The sequence below is a fragment of the Apium graveolens genome, chromosome 4 (genome assembly GCF_009905375.1).
Source record: "Apium graveolens cultivar Ventura chromosome 4, ASM990537v1, whole genome shotgun sequence".
NCBI classification, from domain to species: domain Eukaryota; kingdom Viridiplantae; phylum Streptophyta; class Magnoliopsida; order Apiales; family Apiaceae; genus Apium; species Apium graveolens.
The window spans coordinates 214,935,559-214,956,670 of NC_133650.1; the positions used below are offsets into that span (position 1 = coordinate 214,935,559).

At 38.4% G+C, this 21,112-nt stretch overlaps 1 non-coding gene across 1 annotated transcript; it reads right to left on the minus strand.

The window, feature by feature from the left end:
• Positions 1-2,889: 2,889 nt before the first annotated feature.
• Positions 2,890-2,996, minus strand: LOC141721917 (small nucleolar RNA R71). Its single transcript, XR_012574958.1, has one exon. It is a non-coding gene; the product is annotated as a small nucleolar RNA R71 (small nucleolar RNA).
• Positions 2,997-21,112: the final 18,116 nt, after the last annotated feature.

Genomic DNA, 21,112 nt, shown 5'->3' on the forward strand with positions numbered 1-21,112 from the left:
CACAACACAACAAGTTGTATGTTACCTTGGAGAATCACGCTATGGATGAAGAGAAGCTCCTAATGACAGTGCCTCTTTCCTAAAGTATTTTTTCTTTAGATATAAATTAGAACCACCCCCCGGTTATCATTGTCCATCATTGTTGATCATAGACCATTTCCTTCAATCATATCCATCACCATATTTTCCAGTAACTACCCAAAAAGCATCTCCAAAACCATTCCTAAAATCCAAACCGCCTCAAGAACTCGTTCGATCCCTACCTTGAAGAAGAAGACGCATCTTTTATAATCATAATCTTTAATCCAAGGCTGTGTCCGTAACCATCATGGTGAGATATCTCTTCCTTCTGAGATAATGATCTTGATCAACCCCTCCTTCTAGCGCCAATTTATTGACGGAGGAATTTGGTAGCAACAAAATTCGAGGTTCGTAGCCAGAAACAAGATCTATAACGATGGTTCTTCTTCGGAAAACGTGAACAGTATTCTTCGGGAAACATGAATAGTGTTCATCGGGAAACCGGAACAGTGTTTGGTGGTGGTGATTATTGGTGGCTGAGATTGCTTAGTGTTAGTGTGGCTCATTTGCGCTCTCGCTTCTGACCCGTTGTAATTTGCCTACGTATCCCTATTTATAGAGAATCAAGCCAACGTAGTTCTTGGAGAACAAGAAACCTAATGGGCTTAGATCTCTTATCCCGAGGCCCAGTAGGATATCTATTGAAAACCGTCTTCTACTAGCTTTAGGAATATTCACCGATGAGGCCCAACCACAAAGGCCTAAGGCTCGTCCGCGGCTTCAAGACTTCACGGATAAGTCATCTCCCTGACAATGATAACTCTCCACTACCAGCTGTTTCTCTAATCTGTGGACGCTGATAAGTGAATTTTATATACACTTGGAACGCTTTATTACAAGTTTAAATTGGTGTTTTGGACTCAAGTTGTTGGTATTTTGATGTGTTTTTGTGTTATTGCATTTCAGGTATCACTTAAATGAAGAAAGAAGCTTTTAAAGGAAATATGATGAAAAGTGATCAGATTTGGAATCCACGGCCATTGTCAAGTTATAGAGAATCTCGTTAGCTTCACGTGGACAGTTGAATCGCCTAATTCTGATGAGTAGAACTCAAGTTATGGATAAAATAAGATTCATCAGAATATTCCAGAAAGGCTATACGCGGCCGCATCAGAAGTGCACGTGACCGGCTGCTGACACGCGGCCGCCTCCGACCTGCGCGCGACCGCCTGCTGATGCACGGCTGATTTCGCTAAAAAATCCTTTTTTTGAGTGGAATTTGATAATTTTAAGGGTTCAGGTCCAATATTGGCTTATATATACTTAAAAAAAGGGTTTTCATCATCCGGGAACATCAGGATACCAAGGAGAAGACTTAGAAGCACAAAACAACTCCGAAAAAGAAGATCTTGTTTTCAACTTGTGATTCTTTGAATTCGTTGTAACTTTGGATGCTCGTTTTCGTTCTTGTTGAACCTAGATCTCGTTTATTCGTACTTTAATTATTATTCAGTTTATTAAGACCTTATTTTATACCATGCTTTCATTTGAACCCATGATGACGATGAGTTGAATTATGGGCTAATCGTTATCATGGGATTCTAGCGAATTTACTTATGAATTTCAATAATTAATTTGTTTCGATATCTTGGTGTGTGGTGATTGATTGATATCCTAGTATTGGTTGTGCTTATTTGTCTTATGTGCGTAGCTAACATATAAGATAGCGTGTTAATCTCTATTGGAGCGACAGTGAAAATAGAGGTTTAGAACTTGCCATGCTAGCATAGGTTCATGTATTATATGCATGATTAGTGGGTAACTCTAACCGTTTTACATGCCCTATATAATCATTATGGATAACTTGTGCTTAAACCGTTATGTTGTCAAATTCTATAGACATATAGGGTCTCAATATAATTGGTGCCTATTCAGCTTTTATCTCTTTTGTGGATGTCTGGTAGAATGGTACTCGTGCAACGAAAGTTGGCATTTATCAGTTTTGTGTTATCTGATTAGTGTCATCATCATCACATGCTAAGGTTAAGAATGAAAATGCTATTGAATAAAGTAGTAATAAAGTTAGAATCCCATGTTTGTCATATATATTAATTCAACCTCAATTCTCTTAGTTAATGTTATTTAGTAGAATCTCTTAGTTTAATAAAAACCCAATTTGTTATTTGTCTTAGCATTGAGCGATAACCATACATTGTTGCATAGGTGCATAAATTGAACTTAACCTAAACCAGTCTCTGTGGGAACGAATCTGATTTATATCTTATACTACTTGCGAACGCGTATACTTGCATGAATATTAGCACGTGTTTTCGCCCTAACAAGTTTTTGGCGCCGCTGCCGGGGACTCGGTGTTAATTTTTAGTTTATGTGCTTGTCATCAGTGGTCGGTAAAGTTCACTGACTCGGATTCTTTTACTTTCCCGATTTATTTGTTTATGTTTCAGGTACTTATTACAATGGGAGATCCAGCAGCACGAACGAAAGCCTTGATGGATTTTTCTCAAACCCAAGATCAATGACATTCAATCTAGCATTGTCCGGCCAGCTATCACAGCTAATACCTTCGAGATCAAGCCTGACATAATTCAATGGGTGTAGAATTCAATCCAGTTTCGGGGTTCTTCAACGAAAGATTCCAATATGCACATTAGGGATTTCATTAAGATCTGCGACACCTTCAAGTTCAACGGTGTTTCTGAAGATGCTGTGAAGCTGAGACTGTTCCCATTCTCTCTGAGGGACAAGGCTAAGAGCTGGTTACACTCTCTACCAGCTGGTTCGATTACTACTTGGGAAGATCTTACTCAGAAGTTTCTTACTAAATTCTTCCCTATGGCGAAGACAGCTGCACTCTGGAATGCTATTACTCAATTTGTGCAGCAAACGGGAGAATCGCTATGTGAATCTTGGGAGCACTACAAGGAGATGCTTAGGAAGTGTCCTCATCATGGAATGCCTGATTGGATGATCATCAATTATTTTTATAATGGGTTGGGAGCACAGTCCAGACCCATGCTCGATGCAGCATCAGGCGGAGCATTATGGGCAAAGAGCTATGAGGAAGCTTATGATCTAAGTGAACTAATGGCTGCTAATGAATATCAGTATCCAACCCAGAGATGTCCACAGGGCAAGGTAGCAGGAGTTCTTGAAGTGGATACAGCTACGGCTATCACTGCTTAACTAAAGGCGTTGTCTATAAAGATCGATTCTCTGGCTAACTATAGTGTTAAGCAAATAACCAGTGTTTGTGAGCTATGTGCAGGTTCGCATGTGACGGAGCAATGTGCTATATCTAGTGAATCAGCTCAGTTTGTGAGCAACTTTTAGAGATCGTTGCAACCATTTCCAGACACTTATCATCCTGATAACTGGAATCATCCTAACTTCAGCTGGAGCAACAATCAGAATGCGATGCAACAACCATTCTAGCAGTTTGGAAATAAGCTATTCAACCCTCTTGGTTTTCAGCAACAATTTGCATGAAGACAACAACTCTAACTTCAACAACAAACTCATGATGCAGGTCTATCTTCAAATGAAAAATCTGAATTGGAGGAGTTGAGGCTTTTGTGCAAAAACCAGGCTCTTATATGCCAAACCCAGGTTGTTTCTATCAAGACTTTGGAGAACTAAATAGGGCAAATTGCTAATGCCTTATTGAATCGACCACCATGAATGCTTCCTAGTGATACAGAAACAAATCCAGGCAAGAGGAAAGTTGAAGAACAGGTGTACGCCATCACCTTAAGGTCTGGAAAGGTCGCAAACCCCCAAATTCAGCAAGACGAAGAGCCTGAAAAATCTCAAGTTTCAGAAAATGCAATTGTGGCTGAAGAAGAAGTGCAGAAGGAAGCAGAGGTAGAACCAAGGAAGACTACTCTGGAATGCACTCCTCCTGAGGGTAATACAGGGGAGAAACAGATCTATCTTCCACCTCCTTTTCCCAAGAGGCTGCAGAAGAAAAAGCTGGATAAGCAGTTTGAGAAGTTTTTGGAGGTGTTCAAGAAACTTCATATCAACATACCTTTCGCTGAAGCTCTTGAACAGATACCTAGCTATGCAAGGTTTATGAAAGGTATTCTCTCTCGAAAAGTAAAGCTCAATGACTTAGAGACTGTTGCTCTAACGGAGGAATGCAGTGCTGTGCTGTAACAGAAGTTGCCTCCGAAGCTTAAAGATCATGGAAGCTTCACTATTCCTTGCACCATCAGAAACTTGTTATTCGACAAGTGTTTATGTGATTTAGGAGCTAGCATCAATCTGATGCCCTTATCTATCTTCAAGAAGCTTGGTCTGCCTGATCCAAAACCAACATACATGTCATTGCTACTAGCTGACCATTCCATCGCTTATCCATGAGGTATAGGGGAAGATGTCTTGGTCAAGGTGGATAAACTCATCTTCCCTGCTGACTTTGTAATTCTTGATTTTGAGGAAGATAAGAAGATTCCCATCATCTTAGGAAGACCATTCTTGGCTATAGGCCGAACTATGATTGATGTATAAAAAGGAGAGCTTACGATGAAGGTTCATGATCAGAAGGTCACTTTAATGTGTTTAAGGTAATAAAGTTATCCACAGCTAAAGAGCAGTGCTTTAAAGTAGAGTGGGTAGACTCTGTCAGGAATTCAGAACTTGAGCAATTGCCAAGGTCAGAGACCGTAGAGAGCTCCTTAATGGGGTAATCAGTTATTGATGACAAGGAAGGAGCAGAGCAACTGCAGGTTTTGAATGCACCTCTGTGGAAGAGGAAGTTGGATATGCCATTCGATTTCAGTGGGTTAGTAGGGCTGAAAATTTCTAAGGAACGTCTCGAGCCATCGACTGAAGATGTTCCCACACTTGAGCTCAACCCACTACCAGATCACTTGAGTTATGCATTCTTAGGTGCACCCCCTGACAAGGGGTTGGGATATACTTTTGACGATGTAAAGGGTGACCGACAGGTTTCTGCCGAGCTTACAGATGGTCCCTCTCGTGCACCACAAGCAGTTGATAGGACTGGTGTTGGTGATGCACAGTATAGAAGATTGACTAGGCGTGTGGAGGCCATGCATGTCATCCACCAATATTTTGCTAAAGATATGACACACGCTTTCGGTACTGTTTGTCGAGACACTGGCGGCGAGGTTGATTGGCCACCTGATCCTCCACCCGAGGAGGGTGATCTTTCCGATGACTAGGTATGCCTGAAATTCTTATCATTACCTTCAATAAGGACATTGAAAATTTTAAGTTTGGGGGTGATAATGTAAGGATTAGTAGTGTGTGTGTCCATATAGATTCATATAGATTCATATTGCATGTTTAGTTATAGTTCATTCATATTTTTGCATGATTGTTCATTTAGGACATATTTGTTTATTTTTATGTGATTTCATATAGTTGCATTTGCATGCATATTTAGCATGATCCCTTAAGATGAACTATGATATTTGATAAGTTGATGTTGATTTGAGTGTGGTGTTGACGAATAGAGGGATGTTTAAGTCCTAATGAATTGATTTGCATGTCAGAAACAAATATTTTTACAAAGTCTTATAGGGTTTGTTACGACCGACATTTTATGTAATATTATTTATGGATTTGGTATAATATTTAAGTCAAATGAAAATATATTCAATGATTGTACGCTAGAGTGAGTGAAAATTTCTGCGCTATAAATTTGCTTTGTGTAGTATATGATTTTTCAAAGCAAGAGTGTATTTAATTTCTTTATTTTTGATTTATAAGGAATATTCTAAGCTTTGGAAAAATTTTCTTTTAAAAGGAATTTTGTTCACAAATTTTGAAAATGATTTTATAAAGTCTCTAAAAATCCAAGTTATTTTATGATATAAATTTTATAATTTTTGAACTTGTATTTTATTTTATAAAAATAAATCTTTATAAATGTTAGTTGTCATAATTATCAAATTACATGGTGGTCCTTGCATGCAAATCCTTTCCTATTCAATTCAAAGGGCTAAAGAGACAATTCCAACCCCACTAACTCTTAATTTTCTAGCCAAATTCCTTCTTTGCCCTTGCATGCAAAATAAACCAAGTAAAAGTGGAGGGATAGTCTTGTCAATTCTCATTCCCACTCACATTTGCCAAACCAAAAACCATAAAGCAAGCAATTGATGTAATCATCCACTCCACTCACCATCAAACTTTCTCCTCCCACCCTCCTCACTCTCTCACTCTCGGCCCTCCCCTTCCTTCTCTCGGTTTTTTAGCCGAAACCAACCCCCTCCCCATTTTCTTCATTCCTCCACCAAGTTTCCACCTTCTACACAAGTAAATGTTACTTACCATACCATGATCACATATATTCCAAAGAGTTTTGAGTAGAAAGTTTAAGTTTTAAAGTTGCATGTTAAGGTTTTAGTTGAAACTCAAAATACAATCTTGATTCTTATGGATTTAAGGTTGTTTTTGAGAGGACTACAATGAATGGATAAGTGCCAAGTCTTGAGAAGAAAACTCTTCATGATTTAATGGCCATTTCCATCCATTTTATTCGGCCATGACCATATGGGAGCCGAATAAATGGTCCTTGAAATCATTCTTGTTGTTTTGATCAATTTTTGCATGTATATGTGATAATGACTTGAACTTTGTAGTGAAAATTTGATAAAACTCATTGCATGCTAAGTGATCATCTAGGTATACCTTATGCTAGGCTTGCATGTCAATTTTAAGATGGAATATGTGTAGAAAATATGTTGTTTTGGTTTGAAAAACCCGAAGGCATGCATGCATGAGGATTTCTCTTAGAATGTTGTAAGATTTTGATCATTTGGAAAGATTTTGTTAGTGAGCCTTAGTTTCAGTAGGTATAATGTGTTAATATTGATTTATGCTTCTTGTTGCATGGTAATAATTCGTGGTTATCTTTTATAAAAATATATATCTTGTTGTTTCAAAAGCATGAAGATTTGTGATTTGTGAAGAGTAGTCTCTTTTGTTTTGCCATAATTGTACCTTAGGTAAGGATGATCTCACCAAGGTTGTTTTGAGAAAAAGGGAGTTAGTTCAGTAGAATACCATGTATAAGTCTTGGTTTAAGTATTTAGTTGTTGTTAGTTGAGTTTGTCAAGTCAAAAACCTTGGAAAATGAGAGTTATAGTTTCTGCAGAAAAATCAGTATAACACCCTGAGGTTTAGAGTGAGTTTTGACCATGTCATTGGTGTGCACTTTGAGGCCCAAGCTACCAGAAGTTAATATTGGGAGTATATAATAGGCTTTAGGAGTTGGTTAGAGGTTTGCATGTCATTTGGTTAGGTGCACAAGTAGAATCACAAAATCTGTCCAGCAGGGGACAGTTTTGTTACAACTTGGAAAGAGGGAGATTTGACCATGTCATGGGTAGACCCTCATTAGGCCCAATTGGGCCTTAGTTAGAGGGTATGTCAGAGAAGTTTTTCCAACCATAGTTCATAGGATATGAGCTAGAACCATGTGTCACAAGTTAATTCAAGTCAGGGCATTTTCTGCCAAGAAAAACAGGGGAACCTTGGACTTTTAGCTTAGGCCCAAGAAGGCCCAAGCCAGGCCCTTGAGCCACATCAAGTTTTTGAGATGCCCTTAGGTAAGGAGAGTCTTGTGTAAAAGTTTTGAAGAAAAACTTGTAGTTTAAGAATGTCTAATGTACTCAAGAAACCATAGTTGTCATTCTGAAATTTGCACCAGTGAGCACTATCACTTACCACATAGTTTTAGAACACTTAGAAGTGAGTATTAGGTCAACAACCATAGTTGTAAGATGGTATAAGGTCAGTAGAGAAAAACGCACAAGTGAGGGTCAATAGGTTTTGGATAATTTAGGAAAGGCACATCGAGTTAGAAAGCCGAAATTAGAAGACCTTGTCTAGTTTAGCGACCAAGTGACTTAAGTCGCAAGTCGAGATCATCCAAGCCTAGTGTTGCATTATGGTATATATGGTGTTATTTGATGTTAATATATGATATGTGAATATGTGGCTATGTGTGTGCAATTATAATTTAAAAGTGAATATAAATTAAGTGCATATAGGCCTAAGTGCCATCCGTGTTTAATTTCGAGTTGTAAATAGGTTAGGTTGGTGAGAATATATTATAATGAGGATTATTATTATTTATGTAGGATCTCGAGACGAGGGAAAACTTGCCATAAAAGTCGAGTGAAGCTCCAGTTGTTGCTCCTACCAGTCAGACCAGACCAGCCTATCTCAAGGCAAGTGATTCAACTTGACCTTCGTATTTACTGCAAATTCATATATATTGATGCAATTATCCTGAGTCATTTTGACATATTTAAATCAAGCGTATCTTTTGTTTATCTTTGAGTTACATAGAGATGCCATGAACCCTCGAGTACGTATTGCAAGTAGTTCAAAAGTCTTTCATGATAGTTTAATGCCATGATAAAAAGAAGAATTGATATATTACTTGATGGATCACCTTGATTAACATGTTGATGTTTCCTAAGTATTAATATCTCATCCTGATACTTGAACCCCTATAGAACCTTACTTTGAATTCTGATAGTCAGATACTTACCAGCTTGATTCCTCATTGATTGATACCCTCTTTCTTATCCTAAAGCTTGACAATTCTGATATGTCCCGAGTTAAAGATCATTCTTCACACCTTAACACCCTTAGTATTCTTGAAGCTTACCTTCTTGATGATCCATCACTTGAACCTTGATGAGAAACCATTGCTTTGAGCCCAAATTAGCATTACCCTTCATATTATCCATTAGTCTCACTAAATCCTCTTGTCCAATCCTTGATATTTGAAAACCATTCAATTACTTGAATAAAGAATATTTTTGTGAATCATGGCTCTGATATTCAGTACCTTGTTTCCCGTGTTTCGAGCTGATCTATAATCCCTTGATAAAAACGTTTACAGTCAAAAGAGATTTTGTCATAAACTGGCATCAGTTTTTAAATAATTAAAATGTGGGTTTTTAGTCCCAAAGGGGGATAAATGTTTTCTTGAATAGTGGATCTGGACTGAGATGCGAGTCCTTTCCACACTTATATTAGGCTTAAAAGTTGCCTAGGGATTCCCAATAATGTTTTAGAACCCAGCGAGGTTCGGGATTACTTCGCGGCTGATCACCGGCTGTAATCCGTAGCGTCATAAAATGATTTTGAGTAAGACATGATTTTAAAATTGTTTTGATGCAAGCAAAATGATGCCATCTCACATAGTTTTTATCTCTCGTTACCTTTGGTTATGTCTTTCCATTATCATTCTTAAAGGTATATCTCAATTTATGTTCTGTGTCGTACTGTTAGCACTTGTTGAGCATTTGGCTCACTTCTTGCTTTACCCTTATATTACAGCTAGCAGCTATGGTTAGATTCAAGCAGACTGCCCGTAAGACCTGTGATGCTGATGATTATGTTCGAGCTCAGGTAGAATAAGTAATAATAGTTGTGTGAGGACTCGGTATTTGTAATATGATGTAATAGTTGGTAGTGTTGGGCTGTTCCAAACCCTAAACTGCAAGATCTTGGATTTTGGTTGTGTATTCTTCATTAAAATGATGTAATAGCTATATTTATTTTGTTATTTAAGTTGGGGGTGTGACAGGTTTTGGTATCAGAGCTACGGTTTAGAGTCCCTGGACAGCCCAAATAGGTTATAGGATTTGTGTGTAGGTTATAGATATTACGCGAGAGAGTAGGTGAAGTAAATTATTATTAATACTCCTCTTATTGGTTGTCAGCAAAGGGCGCATTCCTCGTCATCCTCTGGGTCGGACGACACTATTGCTTTCTCCGTGTATGCTGAGTTGAGGCGCGAGTTCGACATGCTTCAGGGCAAGTACGACCGACTGATAGACCGACTGAAGAACGTGTATCCGGACAGCCGAAACTACGAAGGGAAGCCCAAGGAGCAGATGACTGCGAGACTTGAGACCTTGGTTCGGTACGTCAACACTAAGCTTGAGGAGATGCCAGCGCACCGGGACCGTACCAGCCAGTATGTCATTCAGATGGTGGCAGATGAGCTCCAAAGCATTGTGAAGACGCTTCGAGAGGAAAAGACTACCAAGCCCCGTTCAGATGGAGTGGAGCCTTAGTTCTTTCCATTTACCTTTCATGTTGTTGTACTATCAGACTCTATGGAATCCCCAGTTATTTCCGTTTTTCCTTTAAATAAGCCTGTTAATCCTAGAATCAGACTATGTCCCAATCTTATGTACTGTGACCTTTAAAATTTCAATAATTATGTGCTATTGTTCCATTTGCTCTCAATTGTTATTTTATGTTTTTATCATCATATCTGCTTAATTTGGAAACTTGACCCCATATGTAAATGAGAATCCCATGCGATACCCTCGAATCATTTTATCATTCATATCTGTTTTGACACAACTCTTATTTCAGATCATGCCTCCCAAAAAGAAGAACTCAACAACCACCTTCACCACAGACCCAAATATTCTTCGACTACTGGAAACCTTGCAACAGCAAACCAATGCTATAGCTCAACAACAACTAACTCTTCAACAACGAATTGAAAACCAAGATAACCGTGAGCCACACCAACCACCTGAACCACCAGTACCACCTAGACAAATTGTCACTTTCAAGGCTTTTCAGAATGTGAATCCACTTGTATTTCATGATACCACTGATCCAGTGATAGCTAACACATGGATCAAGGAGATGGAAAGGGCTTTTGAGTTGGTGCAGTTAGGAGACGATCAGAAGACGCCGTATGCTACTTACTTCTTGAAGAGAGAAGTCATCTATTGGTGGGAATCAGTAAAGGCTATGGAAGTCACTCAACAGGTTTCTTGGGAGAGATTTAAAAAGTTATTTCTGGACAAGTATTACCCTAAGTACATGAAGAATCAGATGGAGCTAAAATTTCTGGAGTTGAAGCAAGGGAATATGACTGTATTGGAGTATGAGAAGAAGTTCACTGAGTTGTCAAGGTTTGTGACAAAGTATACCAGCACTGAGGAGGAAAAACCAAAGAAATTTCAGCAAGGATTGGAGCCTTGGATCAGAGATAGGGTGGCTATGTTTGAGCTTGAAACTTATGCGGGAGTAGTACAGAAAGCTGCTCTGATTGAAAATAATGGGATGCAGTCAAGGAAAGAGAGGGATAACAAGAAGAGGAAGGTTCTGTTTTATGGAGAAAAGTCTGAAGCTGGAAGTACGCAAGATCGGAATGTAAAGAGGATTGGCTTCCAGAAGGGCGGAAATTTTCAAAAGAAGGGAAATTTGGGAAAAAGGCAAGAATCAAAAGGGAACAACCCGGCAAGCCAAGGGCAAGTTGGAGAAAACAGGTTCCAGAGACCGGAATGCAAGCACTGTGGAAGAAGGCACCCCGGAGTATGCAATAAGCTGAGTATGACCTGTTATAGGTGCAATCAGAAGGGACATTTGGCAAATGAGTGCAAGATGCAGAAGCCAGGAGTTACGTGCTACAAATGTGGGAAGACTGGACACATGGCTAGGGAGTGTAAGGCAACAGGACCAGTCAAAGCTCTGATGAACATGGCAAGTACCAGTGCAAGCGTGCCAGCTGAGGTATTGGCATTACCTCCACCACCCGCACTAACCCCGCAAGCAACAGCAAGGACATTTGATCTAAAGATGAAAGATGCTGTTCAGAATTCTGAAGTGATAGCAGGTACACTTTTACTCAATAATGTCAAGGCTAAAGTATTGATTGATTCGGGAGCAACAAGATCTTTCATATCAGAATCTTTTGTTGATAAGCTCCAATGTGATAAAACGATTATGAGTGAGGTAGTAAATGTGGTAATTGCAAACCAAGAGAAGATTCTTGTGAATCAATTTTGTCCAAAGTGTGAGATCGATATTTCGGGATATAAGTTTTCAGCCGACTTGATACTCTTCAAGTTGGGAGAGTTTGATATAATTTTAGGAATGGATTGGTTAGGAGAGAATAGCGCTCAGATTAATTGTAAGACCAAGAGAGTGTATTTAAAGACGAAGAGTGGAGAGAAGGTAATATTTAAGGGGCAGAGGCAAGAGCAACTATTTCTTACAATCATTCAGGCTAAGAAGTTGCTTAGAAAAGGTTGTGAGTCGTTCCTAGCATATGTAGTGGATTCAGAGAGAGGTAGCCTCAGCATGGAAGATATTCCTGTAGTTAGCGAGTTTCCCGATGTGTTTCCCGACGAGCTACCAGGCTTACCACCAGATCGACAAATTGAGTTCGAGATCAACCTTGCTCCAGGCACGGAACCAGTTTCAAAGGCCCCCTATAGGATGGCACCAGCAGAAATGAAAGAGTTGGCGAGCCAGCTACAAGAATTATTGGATAAAGGAATGATACGACCAAGTACGTCGCCATGGGGAGCACCTGTTCTGTTTGTAAAGAAGAAAGATGGGAGTGTGCGTCTATGCATAGATTACCGGGAGCTGAATAAGGTGACGATCAAGAACCGTTACCCGCTACCAAGGATAGATGACCTTTTTGATCAGTTGAAGGGAGCAAAATGCTTTTCGAAGATTGATTTGAGATCGGGATACCATCAATTAAAGATCAAAGAAGAAGATATTCCTAAGACCGCATTCAGGACCAGATATGGGCATTATGAATTCCTAGTAATGCCGTTTGGATTGACCAACGCTCCGACCGCATTTATGGATCTGATGAATCGGGTATTTAAGAAGTATTTGGACAAATTTGTCGTGGTATTCATTGATGACATCCTTATTTATTCTAAGTCAGAAGAAGAACATATGCAGCACCTCTGGATAGCATTGGAGATACTCCGACAAGAGAAGTTGTATGTCAAGTTTACCAAATATGAGTTTTGGTTAAAGGAAGTTCAATTTTTGGGGCATGTTATTGGAAATGAGGGAGTTAAAGTGGATCCGGCAAAGATTGAGGCAGTTATGAATTGGGAGAGGCCAAAGACTCCTACGGAAGTGCGAAGTTTTCTAGGATTGGCCGGATACTATAGAAGATTCGTCAAGGATTTCTCGAAGATCGCCACGCCATTGACCAAGTTAACCAGAAAGAATCAAAAGTTTGAATGGAGTGCAGAATGTGAAGATAGCTTTCAAGAATTAAAGTAGAAGTTGGTAACAGCTCCGGTGTTGGTACTTCCAGATGATCAAGGGAATTTTGTAATATTCAGCGACGCTTCACATAAGGGTTTGGGTTGTGTGTTGATGCAACACAGTAAAGTGATCGCATATGCGTCAAGAAAGTTGAAGCCGCATGAGTTAAAGTACCCGACGCATGACTTGGAACTAGCCGCTATAGTGTTCGCACTCAAGATCTGGAGACATTACCTCTATGGAGAGAAGTGTGAAATCTACACGGATCACAAGAGTTTAAAGTACATTTTTACTCAGAAAGAGCTCAATATGAGGCAGAGGAAATGGCTGGAATTGATCAAGGACTATGACTGCTCGATAAATTACCATCCTGGAAAGGCGAACGTAGTGGCCGATGCTCTGAGTAGGAAGGAGAGATTGAATATGATGATAACATCAAAAGAGTTAACTGGAGAAATCGAAATATTGAAATTGGAACTTTATGCTTATGGAAAAGTTGCGGAAGTTTGTCGTGCAATGACCTTTCAGCCAACACTAGTGGAAAAGATAAAGAAGTGTCAAGAGGAAGTAATGGAAAAAGAGAAGAAACAGTTATCTGGAGAGGAGATTAATACTCAAAGGGATGAGCAAGGGATACTAAGGTTTTCATCCAGAATATGGATTCCCCATGTACCTGAATTAAAGAATGAGATCCTCCATGAAGCCCACAATTCAAAATTTTCAATCCACCCGGGAAGCACCAAGATGTATCGAGACTTAAAGAAGAACTTTTGGTGGCCAAATATGAAGCGAGACGTGGCAGAATGGGTTGCAAAGTGCTATACTTGTCAGAAAGTAAAGGAAGAACATCAACGACCAAGCGGATTAATTCAGCCCCTGAAGATTCCAGAATGGAAATGGGAAAATATTGCTATGGACTTTATAGTAGGACTACCGCGAACGAAATCCGGACATGACGCAATATGGGTTATAGTTGATCGTCTTACGAAGTCGGCGCATTTCCTTCCAATAAACGAGAAGTCGTCATTAGACAAGTTGGTTCATTTGTATGTGCGCGAAATCGTACTAAGGCATGGAGTACCCGTATCAATAGTTTCAGACAGAGATCCCCGATTTAACTCAAGATTCTGGAAGCAATTTCAGGAGTGTCTTGGCACGAAGTTGAATATGTGCACGGCGTACCACCCACAGACGGATGGCCAGAGTGAAAGAACAATTCAAACAATTGAAGACATGTTGCGCAGTTGTGCAATCGATTTTGCAGGAAGTTGGGACGACCATTTGCCATTGATTGAATTCTCTTACAACAACAGCTATCATTCCAGTATCGGCATGCCACCATACGAAGCTTTATACGGGCGAAAATGTAGATCACCAACAAATCGGAATGAAGTAGGAGAGGGAAGAATTCTCGGCTCGGATTTGGTACAACAGTTGCATGACTCGGTCAAGTTAATTCAGAAAAGATTGCTTGCTGCTCAAGATAGACAGAGGAAGTATGCGGATCCAGCACGTAAGGACGTTCAATTCCAAATTGGCGAAGCTGTGTTGCTGAAGGTGTCACCTAGGAAAGGGTTGATAAGATTTGGCAAGAAAGGGAAGTTAGCACCTAGATACATAGGTCCTTTTGAGATTTTGAGTCAAGTGGGAAAGGTGGCCTACGAGTTGGCCTTACCACCTCAGTATCGGCATGTGCATAATGTGTTCCATGTGTCGTTGCTTAAGAAGTACAATCCTGACGCTAGCCATGTGATAGAATATGAACCTGTAGAAATTGAGGCAGACCTGTCATTTGTGGAGCAACCGGTTAAAATACTCGACTGGCAAGTAAAGAGTCTTAGAAATAAATCCGTAAAGTTAGTAAAAGTACTTTTGAGGAACCCTAAGGTCGAAGAGTCGACTTGGGAGTTAGAGTCTGATATGCGTTCCCAGCATCCTCATCTTTTCTCTTAGATTCTGGGGACAGAATCCCCTTATTTTATGTAATATTATTTATGGATTTGGTATAATATTTAAGTCAAATGAAAATATATTCAATGATTGTACGCTAGAGTGAGTGAAAATTTCTGCGTTATAAATTTGCTTTGTGTAGTATATGATTTTTCAAAGCAAGAGTTTATTTAATTTCTTTATTTTTGATTTATAAGGAATATTCTAAGCTTTGGAAAAATTTTCTTTTAAAAGGAATTTTTTTCACAAATTTTGAAAATGATTTTATAAAGTCTCTAAAAATCCAAGTTATTTTATGATATAAATTTTATAATTTTTGAACTTGTATTTTATTTTATAAAATAAATCTTTATAAATGTTAGTTGTCATAATTATCAAATTACATGGTTGTCCTTGCATGCAAATCCTTCCCTATTCAATTCAAAGGGCTAAAGAGACAATTCCAACCCCACTAACTCTTAATTTTCTAGCCAAATTCCTTCTTTGCCCTTGCATGCAAAATATACCAAGTAAAAGTGGAGGGATAGTCTTGTCAATTCTCATTTCCACTCACATTTGCCAAACCAAAAACCATAAAGCAAGCAATTGATGTAATCATCCACTCCACTCACCATCACACTTTCTCCTCCCACCCTCCTCACTCTCTCACTCTCGGCCCTCCCCTTCCTTCTCTCGGTTTTTTACCCGAAACCAACCCCCTCCCCATTTTTTTCATTCCTCCACCAAGTTTCCACCTTCTACACAAGTAAATGTTACTTACCATACCATGATCACATATATTCCAAAGAGTTTTGAGTACAAAGTTTAAGTTTTAAAGTTGCATGTTAAGGTTTTAGTTGAAACTCAAAATACAATCTTGATTCTTATGGATTTAAGGTTGTTTTTGAGAGGACTACAATGAATGGATAAGTGCCAAGTCTTGAGAAGAAAACTCTTCATGATTTAATGGCCATTTCAATCCATTTTATTCGGCCATGACCATATGGGAGCCGAATAAATGGTCCTTGAAATCATTCTTGTTGTTTTGATCAATTTTTGCATGTATATGTGATAATGACTTGAACTTTGTAGTGAAAATTTGATAAAACTCCTTGCATGCTAAGTGATCATCTAGGTATACCTTATGCTAGGCTTGCATGTCAATTTTAAGATGGAATATGTGTAGAACATATGTTGTTTTGGTTTGAAAAACCCGAAGGCATGCATGCATGAGGATTTCTCTTAGAATGTTGTAAGATTTTGATCATTTGGAAAGATTTTGTTAGTGAGCCTTAATTTCAGTAGGTATAATGTGTTAATATTGATTTATGCTTCTTGTTGCATGGTAATAATTCGTGGTTATCTTTTATAAAAATATATATCTTGTTGTTTCAAAAGCATGAAGATTTGTGATTTGTGAAGAGTAGTCTCTTTTGTTTTGCCATAATTGTACCTTAGGTAAGGATGATCTCACCAAGGTTGTTTTGAGAAAAAGGGAGTTAGTTCAGTAGAATACCATGTATAAGCCTTGGTTTAAGTATTTAGTTGTTGTTAGTTGAGTTTGTCAAGTCAAAAACCTTGGAAAATGAGAGTTATAGTTTCTGCAGAAAAATCAGTATAACACCCTGAGGTTTAGAGTGAGTTTTGACCATGTCATTGGTGTGCACTTTGAGGCCCAAGATACCAGAAGTTAATATTGGGAGTATATAATAGGTTTTAGGAGTTGGTTAGAGGTTTGCATGTCATTTGGTTAGGTGCACAAGTAGAATCACAAAATCTGTCCAGCAGGGGACAGTTTTGTTACAACTTGGAAAGAGGGAGATTTGACCATGTCATGGGTAGACCCTCATTAGGCCCAATTGGGCCTTAGTTAGAGGTTATGTCAGAGAAGTTTTTCCAACCATAGTTCATAGGATATGAGCTAGAACCATGTGTCACAAGTTAATTCAAGTCAGGGCATTTTCTGCCAAGAAAAACAGGGGAACCTTGGACTTTTAGCTTAGGCCCAAGAAGGCCCAAGCCAGGCCCTTGAGCCACATCAAGTTTGTGAGATGCCCTTAGGTCAGGAGAGTCTTGTGTAAAAGTTTTGAAGAAAAACTTGTAGTTTAAGAATGTCTAATGTACTCAAGAAATCATAGTTGTCATTCTGAAATTTGCACCAGTGAGCACTATCACTTACCACATAGTTTTAGAACACATAGAAGTGAGTATTAGGTCAACCACCATAGTTGTAAGATGGTATAAGGTCAGTAGAGAAAAAGGCACAAGTGAGGGTCAATAGGTTTTGGATAATTTAGGAAAGGCACATCGAGTTAGAAAGCCGAAATTAGAAGACCTTGTCTAGTTTAGCGACCAAGTGACTTAAGTCGCAAGTCGAGATCATCCAAGCCTAGTGTTGCATTATGGTATATATGGTGTTATTTGATGTTAATATATGATATGTGAATATGTGGCTATGTGTGTGCAATTATAATTTAAAAGTGAATATAAATTAAGTGCATATAGGCCTAAGTGCCATCCGTGTTTAATTTCGAGTTGTAAATAGGTTAGGTTGGTGAGAATATATTATAATGAGGATTATTATTATTTATGTAGGATCTCGAGACGAGGGAAAACTTGCCATAAAAGTTGAGTGAAGCTCCAGTTGTTGCTCATACCAGTCAGACCAGACCAGCCTATCTCAAGGCAAGTGATTCAACTTGACCTTCGTATTTACTGCAAATTCATATATATTGATGCAATTATCCTGAGTCATTTTGACATATTTAAATCAAGCGTATCTTTTGTTTATCTTTGAGTTACATAGAGATGCCATGAACCCTCGAGTACGTATTGCAAGTAGTTCAAAAGTCTTTCATGATAGTTTAATGCCATGATAAAAAGAAGAATTGATATATTACTTGATGGATCACCTTGATTAACATGTTGATGTTTCCTAAGTATTAATATCTCATCCTGATACTTGAACCCCTATAGAACCTTACTTTGAATTCTGATAGTCAGATACTTACCAGCTTGATTCCTCATTGATTGATACCCTCTTTCTTATCCTAAAGCTTGACAATTCTGATATGTCCCGAGTTAAAGATCATTCTTCACACCTTAACACCCTTAGTATTCTTGAAGCTTACCTTCTTGATGATCCAGCACTTGAACCTTGATGAGAAACCATTGCTTTGAGCCCAAATTAGCATTACCCTTCATATTATCCATTAGTCTCACTAAATCCTCTTGTCCAATCCTTGATATTTGAAAACCATTCAATTACTTGAATAAAGAATAGTTTTGTGAATCATGGCTCTGATATTCAGTACCTTGTTTCCCGTGTTTCGAGCTGATCTATAATCCCTTGATAAAAACGTTTATAGTCAAAAGAGATTTTGTCATAAACCGGCATCGGTTTTTAAATAATTAAAATGTTGGTTTTTAGTCCCAAAGGGGGATAAATGTTTTCTTGAATAGTGGATCTGGACTGAGACGCGAGTCCTTTCCACACTTATATTAGGCTTAAAAGTTGCCTAGGGATTCCCAATAATGTTTTAGAACCCAGCGAGGTTCGGGATTACTTCGCGGCTGATCACCGGCTGTAATCCGTAGCGTCATAAAATGATTTTGAGTAAGACATGATTTTAAAATTGTTTTGATGCAAGCAAAATGATGCCATCTCACATAGTTTTTATCTCTCGTTACCTTTGGTTATGTCTTTCCATTATCATTCTTAAAGGTATATCTCAATTTATGTTCTGTGTCGTACTGTTAGCACTTGTTGAGCATTTGGCTCACTTCTTGCTTTACCCTTATATTACAGCTAGCAGCTATGGTTAGATTCAAGCAGACTGCCCGTAAGACCTGTGATGCTGATGCTTATGTTCGAGCTCAGGTAGAATAAGTAATAATAGTTGTTTGAGGACTCGGTATTTGTAATCTGATGTAATAGTTGGTAGTGTTGGGCTGTTCCAAACCCTAAACTGCAAGATCTTGGATTTTGGTTGTGTATTCTTCATTAAAATGATGTAATAGCTATATTTATTTTGTTATTTAAGTTGGGGGTGTGACAGGGTTGCTTTTTATCTAGATCATGATCATACTTGTTTGTTGTTGAGATTTAATCACTTGGTTATATTTAGAATTTGTGATATTCTCGTAATAACGTAAAAACACTGATTTTTTTTTTATCTGGAGAAAAACTTGGATTTCATTGCTAGTTGTTCTAAGGTTAGGCGTCAAATAGCTAGTAGTCGGCTCATATTTTTATGAGTAGTCTAGGGTTGAATGAGATGGAGCGAAACACACTCATTCAGAAATTATTGAAAAAAAATAAAAAAGAAAAAAAGAAAAGAAAAAAGAAAAAAAAGTATGTGTTTATGCATAATTGATCAAGAGTGAGCTCTTTAATACTCGAGTTATTAAGTTCTAGGGGACTTTGTTCCTAGTGACCTAAGGCTTTTATAGTCTGGGAGCCGCTAACCTAACGCTCGCTACATGGGTATTATTGCATAAGTCTTTTGGGACCTCATTCATTGTACGGTCAAATAAGCATCTTTGTTATATGTTCAATAATAGTGTGAATCCTTGTATAACTCTAGTAGAAAGGAGGTGTTGTGAGTCATAATGCGTTTATTGTCTATTCTGTTTATAAACTTTTGATTGTTTCGATGATAGAAAAGTTATGGTTATTGATCTAGTATCGAGAGATATCTGTTAAGCATTCCACACACGCACGTTTCTGGTTTGTGAGTTGGTTTGTGGGATTTATTCGAACTCTATTTTAAGTCATTGCATTCTTAGAGGCACTGGCTTATTCATTTGGTTATGTTTATTCTGAGGGGATCGATTGCATTATCATTTAGTTGCATTCACGTAGTTGCATTCATGTATTAGGTTTGTTTTGTAATTTTGAGTCCGTTTATGCTTGAGGACAAGCATCGATTCAAGTTTGGGGGTGTGATAAGTAAATTTTATATCCACTTGGAATGCTTTATTACAAGCTTAAATTGGTGTTTTGGACTCAAGTTGATGGTATTTTGATGTGTTTTTGTGTTATTGCATTTCAGGTATCACTTAAATGAAGAAAGAAGCTTTTAAAGGAAATATGATAAAAAGTCATCAGATTTGGAATCCAAGGCCATTGTCAAGTTGAACAGAATCTCGTTAGCTTCGCGTGGACAGTTGAATTTCCTAATTCTGACGAGTAGAACTCAAGTTATGGGCAAAATAAGATTCATCAGAATTTTCCAGAAAGGCTGCACGAGGCCGCGTCAGAAGTGCACGCGACCGCCTGGTGACACGGGCCGCCTCTGACCCGCGCGCGATTGCCTGCTAATGCGCGGCTGATTTCGCTGAAAAAGCCTTTTTTTAGTGGAATTTGATAATTTTAAGGGTTCAGGTCCAATATGGGCTTATATATACTTAAAAAAAGGTTTTCATCATCTGGGAAGATTGGAATACCAAGGAGAAGACCTAGAAGCACAAAACAACTCCGAAAAAGAAGATCTTGTTTTCAACTTGTGATTCTTTGAATTAGTTGTAACTTTGGATGCTCGTTTTCATTCTTGTTGAACCTATTCGTACTTTAATTATTATTCAGTTTATGAAGACCTTGTTTTATACCATGCTTTTATTGGAACCCATGATGATGATGAGTTCAATTATGGGCTAATCGTTATCATGGGATTCTAGCGGATTTACTTATGGATGTCAATAATTAATTTATTTCGATATCTTGGTGTGTGGTGATTGATTGATATCCTAGTATTGGTTGTGCGTATTCGTCTTATGTGCGTAGCTAACATATAAGATAGCGTGTTAATCTCTATTGAAGCAACAGTGAATATAGAGGTTTAGAACTTGTCGTGCTAGCATAGTTTCATGTATTGTATACATGATTAGTTGGTAACTCTAACCGTTTTACTTGCCCTATGTAATCATTATGGATAACTTGTGCTTAAACCGTTATGTTGTCAAATTCTATAGACATATAGAGTCTTAATATAATTAGTGCCTATTCAGCTTCTATCTCTTTTGTGGATGTCTGGTAGAATGGTACTCGTGCAACTAAAGTTGGCGTTTATCAGTTTTGTGTTATCTGATTAGTGTCATC